At 48.8% G+C, this 7,842-nt stretch overlaps 1 long non-coding RNA gene across 1 annotated transcript; it reads right to left on the reverse strand.

The window, feature by feature from the left end:
- Nucleotides 1-202: 202 nt before the first annotated feature.
- On the reverse strand, nucleotides 203-7,225 carry LOC106977678 (uncharacterized). Its single transcript, XR_001430689.3, has 3 exons — nucleotides 6,056-7,225; nucleotides 5,702-5,836; nucleotides 203-896 (listed from the first exon to the last, which is right to left on the reverse strand). It is a non-coding gene; the product is annotated as an uncharacterized LOC106977678 (long non-coding RNA).
- Between the last annotated feature and the right edge of the window lie 617 nt (nucleotides 7,226-7,842).

A 7,842-nucleotide genomic window follows, 5' to 3' on the forward strand; every position in this document is an offset into this window, starting at 1 on the left:
TCCATTCCATGTACTACCTAGTACAGTAGATGTACAGGAGGGTGGGTTGGGGGGGGCGGTAACCCGAATTTAAGCCCCAACCCTGGCATTTACTCTTTGTGTGAGCGTTAGCAAATGATTCACTCTCGGAGACTCACTTTGCCCATTTGAACCACGGGGGTGATGAAAATTTCACCTGCCTCATAGGCCGTTGGGTCTTTGCTTCAATACCATGTTTATTTTACGTGGGGCTTTTCCAGGTGCTGGGAATACCGAAGGAAGAGACGCAGTTCCTTCCCTTAAGGAAACTCAAGAAGTCAAACACTCCATCCGGCTCCTAGATAAATGCCTGGGGGAACTGCACGCACGTCCAGGCAAAGGCTGGTGGTCTTCTTCACGGCAGCCCCAGTCGGAAGCGCCCAAATGTCCACCGCCTGTAGACTACATGACTAAAATGTGGTATATTCACACACTGGAATATTACCCATTGAAGGAATCAGGTACCCATCTGTCCCCAAAGAACAGTAAGTACAGCGTCTGTCACCGAAGGACAAGGCTCCAAGGCCCGGGCAGAATTTCCTCTCTCCTCCGCCTTCCTCAGGCTCACCCGCGTCATTGAAGATAACTGTCCTCACCCCAGCCAGCAGGGGCTACCTTCACCTCCTTGGGGCCTCTCCCCAGGAGCACCTGTCCAGGCTTGAGTAACTGGGGACTATAGCCTGGCCCGTGGTGCATCCAAAAGCCATCCAGAGCCCCTCGTGTTTTCTTCTTTTATTGTAGTTGTGCTTCCCACTCCTGAAACTCTGATGGATGCTCGCGGATGCTCCCGGTTCGGGGATTTAGTATGGAGCCAAGTCGGTGGTTCCTCTGATTTGGAGACAGACGTTCCGGCTGGCTGTTTCCCATTTCTTGTGATACTGAAACAAACAGGAGAATGAAAGAAATCGTTATTGGCACTTGACAAGAGACAGGAGGTCGTGAGGACAGAAGAGACGTGGAGGGGATCTAGGGGAGGCAGCCTGAGAGGCGTCCCATTACGCCAACCAGTCTGCGGGTGAAATTTGCTCACAGGCTAACATGCCCCTTGCAGTGGTTAATTTTGCGTGTCAACTTGACTGGGCCATGGAGCCCAGACATGTCAGCAGCCATTATTCTGGATGTTTCCAAGAGGGTGTTTTGGGATGAGGGTAATCCTTAAATCCATGGGCTTTGAGATTACTTTCATAGTGTGGGTAGGTGGGCCTCATCCAATCAGTTGATGGACACCTGACTGCCTCCAAAGAAGGAATTTTGCAGCAGAACAGCTTTTGGACTTGAGCCAAAACATCAGCTGTCCCCTGGGACTCCACCCTGGTGGTCCATTCTAGATTGTGGACTTGCCAGCCTCCACAATTACAGGAGCCAATTCCTTAAAATAAATCTCTTTCTATATATACACACACGTCTTATCAGGTCTGTTTCCGTGGAGAGTGCTGACTAATACAGTCCTCTACAGATCAGACCGACAGCCATCAGATCCCTCAAGAGCAAATATCTGGGAAGCCCTCATGTATGAGGACCTCACGCCATTTGAGACGCTGGCCGAAGGCCAAACGGGACGGTAGGAAGACGCGACGAGCATCTGCTCTGGCCTCATGACAGCAGCAGAAGTTGTGAGCATCTCCTTCCTTGAAGTCATATGGATATTTGGGAGCTAATTCCCATTTTCATCCCGCTCTCCTCTCCGTCCGTCTGCCGTGCACTTTGCTAGGAGCTGCTCCCGGTGTGGTTCGCAGGCGTGGGCACAGTGGGGACGCACATGAGCGGAAGCTGAGTGTGGATGGAGCGGCACCCCAGTGCCCAGGCTTTGGGCTGCCAGCTGTCGGGGAGGAGTGAGTGCACCGTTCGTTTGAAATAAGGAGAGCGACATTGTGTTAGAGCTGTTGTTACTCTGGGAAGCGAGTGTCAGGGACAAAGAGAAAGAGAGAGATAGAGTGTGTGTGTGTGTGTGTGTGTGTGTGTGTGTGAGAATCTAGCAGTGCATTCAACAGGCATTTGTTGTTCCCTAGTGTCTTGGCAGAATCCCCGAGGTGGGCTGTGTGAGTGGGAGTCAGTGAGGTGCAGTGAGATGCAGTGACCCGCTCCTGCTCTGCCCCTTGTGGTCTGAACTTAGGCATCAGACCTGCGAGGCACCTACTGGAGGCTCCCCGCGGATCTGCCGCTCACTGACAGGAAGTGACACCGTGAGTCTGCTCCGGTCACCGTATTGTTGTCCAGTGCTAGAATCTCGGCCAGACTCTGCAGGCAAAGAGACGGCCGTGCCGCTTCCTGCTCTTTGAACTTCCAGAATTCCGGAGTTCCTGGCAGCCTTCTGTGACCCTCCCCCCACTCAGAACCATGCCGGTGAATTTCTTGTGCCGAGGTCAGCCAGGGGTGGTGGCTGTGGTTGCAGCCAGAACACTGATGGGCACCGTGGCTTTGCTCTGACGGCTGTGGGCGTCCCAAGGCGGGAAGCCCTGATGCTCCAGAGCAAGGTGGTTTGACCATGAGAGAAGGCTGCCTGGAGGAGGTGTGCCTACTTCCTGGAAACCATCTGGCCATTCTGCTTCCTAAGACCGACCGAAAGTGGTGGCTCATTTTACTGGGAAGCCAAGAGGGCAGTTAAGACGTTTCCTGTTTCTGAAGATTTAAGGGCAATTTAGGGTTGCCCTTGCCGCCTGCCATCTTGCTTTCGTCCTGTACAAAGAGCCCCTGCTACCTATTCCAAACCTTCTGTCCTGGACAGTCAAAGGCTAGAAGGTGTTAATAGAAGGATGTTCACGTGACAGACTGCCCTTCCCCCAACAATACTGGAAGAATTACAAGAGGGTGGTGGTAAACGGAGCACCTTTGGAGGAAACACACAAACAAGCATCTGCCATCGCATATTGTGCTAGAATCAGGTCAGATCCCATTTTGCACACAAATCTATTTGTTACTGGATCTACTTAGGAATCCTACCTGCTCACCAGCGTATAACAACATACTGTCCCACAAACGGAGGTTGTGACGTAGTAGGTGGCTTAGATTGTAGATTTTAGCTTTAGAATGAAAGCATCTCTTACCTCCCAAATCTGTGTTAGATCTCCAGACTCAAGCCTGTGTATCCTCTCGACAGGAGCCAGAACGCATCAGAGGGACCAGGAAGACGTGGGGAGGTGCGGGCTGGCACCTTTGGGAGTTGGGCTTAGGCGAGGCTCTAGGGCACTATTTGTGACTTTAAATAGCTCTCTCTGCGAGTTGAAGAGGGTTGGGCGCAGTAGGCTAGTCTCCAATATGATCTTGTTGTGTTCCGGGAAAAGTATACAAAGGAAGAAAGTGGAAATAGACCATATACTTTATTTTGTATGGTTTGTGCCAACGCATTCTGTTGTGAATTTTAATTGTATTTTTATATCTTTAACATTTTTAAAATTTATTTTTGAGAGATAGAGTGAGAATGAGCACGAGTGGGGGAGGGGCAGAGAGAGAGGGAGACACAGAATCCGAAACAGGCTCCAGGCTCTGAGTTGTCAGCACAGAGCCCGACGCGGGGCTGGAACCCAGGAATGGTGAGATCATGACCTGAGCCGAAGTTGGATGCTCCACCGACTGAGCCACCCAGGTGCCCCTCTGCTGTGAATTTTAAAAAACTATTATCATCATCCTGGTTCACAGTTGCTTTAGTTCGGATGGAAACTCACATATTTGATGATTCAGCCACTGGTCTTGCTTCTACTCATTGTTATTGATCCTAATCATTAGGGTTTGAAATAATTTATGATCCTATTACACAAAACAGTAGAGAGCATACCCTCTGACCACAGCAAGTTATTTTCTGTGAAGATGGAAGCTAACCCGCCTGTTTGGCAGGAGCAAGGCCTGGACCAGCCTTCCTGGATGATGGGAAAAACCAAGGATCTCGGGTAGATGGAAAAAACCAAGCTGATGGCCAAAATTATGGCTCATAAACACAAACGAAGAGATTTAAAAGAGCACATGAGATACAGGAATAATACTACAGATGCTCTCAGACCAGCTGCCCCCTGAAGCAGGAGAATTGGACCAGTACTGCTGAGGCCTTTATACGTTCTTCCCAGAGGTCACCCCTCCTCCTGGAGGTCACCGCAACCTAATTTTGTGTTCATCATTCACTTGACGTCCTTTATAATTTTCCCACATAGCGGTGTATCCTTAAACCATATATTACTTCCTCTTGCACACTTCTGAAGTCTCCATAAGTGGTACAGTGCTGTGGGCAACCTACTTTTAAGTTCAAGTTTGCTTGTGGTGTCCCCACGTATGCTGGCATTTGTAGCTCTGAGTCCTTCATTTTCACTGTGATAGAGAATTCCGCTGCATGAAGACACCGTGGTTTATTTCCCCCAGAGGAGGAGATCATTTTTCTCTTTTTAAGTTGCTCACGCTATCCCACTGTTTTAATGTTATTTATGAATGCACAGCAATGATTACGCATTGATTACACAGTGATGTAAGCCTGCTCTGAATGTAGGCTCCAATACATAAAAGATTGGACTGTGACTTGGTCAGTTTCCTACACCGTTTCTTTGGGAACCAAAGAGTTGAGAAGCAGAACCGTTGCAGGTCTCTTCCTCCAGCCTCACCACTTGTCCCTTTAAAAACAGTAACCTTGTTCTTCAAATATCATCTCCTCCCCGTGTGACGCCAACTAGGTGTCAAAGCCTCAGTGACACCAAATGACATCCTTTGACCTCAAAACATCAGTTGATGTCAAATGTAATGTAACTGAAAGCCGGGTTTCTTTATTCGAATGATAATGTCATTCATGGTGTCTTGTCTTTCACCTTCCCTGATTGTCGTTATTAAAAGCACACCGTGTTTCTCATGCTCATTTGTGAAATGGCAGAGCCCTTACTAACGTGGGTCTGTTAGGAAGAGCCCACGGGGATGGTTTCAAAGCACTCTGTGATGAACAGTACGTTCTAGAAATGGGAATTGAAAATAATCAAGACATTCATGGATCCAAACAGGCCACAGAAACACCATAGCAACAAATGAACAATAATTGTGGCATTACAGGCTCTTTCCTCGGCTACATGCTCGTGCAATCAATGCTCACGCTGCAGGAGGAGCCCAGGTCAGATCTGGATGCCACCACCCGTGAGGATGCTGTGACGAGCCATGCGAGGTGGGTGATGGGCTGCTGGGTCCAGGAGGAAACATACCTGTGTGCTCCTCCTCCGGGCTTCCTGCCTGCTCATTCCTGGCCATCTCCCGGGCACATAGATGATGTACTTCTGGGCACCCCATGCCCTGAGCCGATTAATCAAGTCGCCCAAGAAGATGTTGCTCTGAAGAAACTACCTGTTGCCCCAAAGATCTCATCTGGATGGACATACAGCTAAAGCCAGGGCAACAGACAAGGCTGTGAGTATAGTAGTGATGCAGTCCATGTCTTTCCAAGGCCAAAGTCAGGAACGCAGAGGAGGGCCTTGGCTCCCTTGGCCTATAAAAGCTAGCAGAAGAAGTGACATTTCCCAAGTTGTTTTTGGAAGCGGACACAAAGGTAGATGTGGCCCCAGCCCTGTTTCCTTATGGCGCACGGGCTAGAAAGGCTTCACAGGCTCTGTTGGATTTGACCATGATTGGAAACATAACCCTCAAGAGTCATCTCAGGAACACCAGGAAGACATCAGTGTAAGAAGGAAAGACTTCAGTTTCTAGGGAAGTCCCTTGGCCTTACCCGTTTTGACGATGTGGCGGCTGGCTTGAGATGCCCAGGTTAGGGGACGTCTTTTCCAATGGTAGGGAGACCGCAAAGGGGCAGGTGCTGAGGACAGCAGACTCTTCCCTGGGGATCCACCAGTGGGGTGTCCTTCTGGAAAGAGAGACAGAGTGAATGCAAGAGCAATGGTGGGGGTTGGGGGAACCGGTGGCTCCAGTTCCCTGAGGAGCTGGTGGCTGACTTGGTGACACTTCTGTAGGTGAAACCTCTCCTGTCTCCTGAGTCAGCCAGAATACCTGGTTTCATCAAGGTCTAGATATTTTAGAAGTAATTCCTAGGCACTGAGTGATTTTAGAGCTTTTTTCCCTTTACCATCTTTGAAGGGTAAACTGGATGCTCAGGCTTCTCAAACTCAGTTTGTTTCCATGGTTACAAAACACCGTGCTCTCGCTGACCCACAATGCATCGGGAGGGGCACGCTGGCTGCCTGGTAATGGCTATATCGTTTTCCAAATTTGCAGACCGCCTTCACACTATCCAAATATTAGTAAGGTGGGTGCCCTCCTTAAATCAAATTTGCAGGGAGCAAGGAAGAGGATATTTGTGCTATAAATTACAATCCAGAAGCATTATCCCCCAGTAAATGGAAATATTGAGGGAAAAGGTTGGGCAGCAAGAGAGTGTCACCAATTGCCATGGTGCCCTGGGGGAATTTCCTCTTGCCCAGGCTAAGTCCATCAGCCCGACTCTGTACTCGAGACGGAAGCCTTTCGGGGAGGCCTGATGCTCCCAACGGCAAGGGCCAGGCACCGCGTCTGAAAGATGTGGACACAAATCTTTTCCTTGCGAGCCACGGATAATTTACTCTCTCCTAACTGCAGCTGTCTTATCTGTGAAAGAAGTAACTCTCACAGGTTTGCTGAGAGGATTAAATGGGATTAGGAGACGGTTTAGTACAGTCCGTATTAGGCACTCAATAAATGGTAACTGCTATTCTCGGCACTATTATTTGGAAAAGTCGTCATTTCTGTGATACAAATGGTGCAAAGCGTGTTGGTGTACAGGACAGGTTTGGTGGGGATTTAGAATTGATGCTGGCGGTGGTGATGATGATAAAATTAGTGAGGTATTAAACACAGAGGGCCTTTTTTGTGATTTTGGTTGCATTTGCTCCACTTGGTGAAGGAGGCAGCGTAGCCCAATGGTTACCAGGGGTGGTCCTGGAGCCAGAACTTTTGGGTTCAAATAGTCGCACTGCTTCATAATGGACGTGTGTTCTTGGGTGCCTTACTCAACCTTTCCCGGTCTGGATTTCCTTCTCGGTCAAGTGGAAATACGATACATACCTCAATGGGCTGTAAGAGCATTGGACGCACAAAGATTTGTCAGGGGCTTAGATGAGTGCCTGGTGGCGGGAGAACACAGAGCCGGGCACCGGAGAGCAGGGCACCCGGGACGCAGCAGGAGACCACCCTGTCCTCTGCACGCTGACATCCCTCTCTGTTCTGACACCCCTTTCCTGCCCCGTGGATGGATTCTCAGGCCGGTCCTCGTAAGTTTTCTGATCTCGCTTGAGTTACACACGATCTTTTGGTAACTTCTCGAAGTGATAACAGCCTTATTTCAGAAACAAAAGTGCCCAGCCTCATACGGTAAAGTACCGAACTTCACTTAAAATTAAAGGGCCTTTTCCCCAGTTTACTCTGACTTGAGAGTGAATTTGTAGCTTTCGCTGAGGAGGTTGGTGGGGGTAGGCATCATGTAACTGACTTGTAGCCCCTCCTCTCAGGGCTCCCACAGAACTTGCTCCCTGCGAGGAACTGGGGGTAGCTGACCCCCGTTATCTCGAGGCCTTGGCTGAAGCGGGGATAGGAAGAATTCCACCTTCAACATTGTGATACATGCAGCAAGTATGAGGTCAGTGCTCTGAAAACATATTTTTCTTAAACGACAAATCCTGCCTGACTTTCACCTCCTTCATCAGGAGTTGAATCAAACGAGGCGTATACAAATTCTAATTTTCAGATACCGTATACATCCATTCCTGTTCCAATACAGGGGTACCAGCAAATAAAAATATTATTTTTATTTTGTTATTATTTATTTATATTATTATTTATTATATATAATATGTATTATTATTTTATTGGCAAATGAAA

Source organism: Acinonyx jubatus, chromosome D3 (genome assembly GCF_027475565.1).
Source record: "Acinonyx jubatus isolate Ajub_Pintada_27869175 chromosome D3, VMU_Ajub_asm_v1.0, whole genome shotgun sequence".
NCBI classification, from domain to species: Eukaryota; Metazoa; Chordata; class Mammalia; order Carnivora; family Felidae; genus Acinonyx; species Acinonyx jubatus.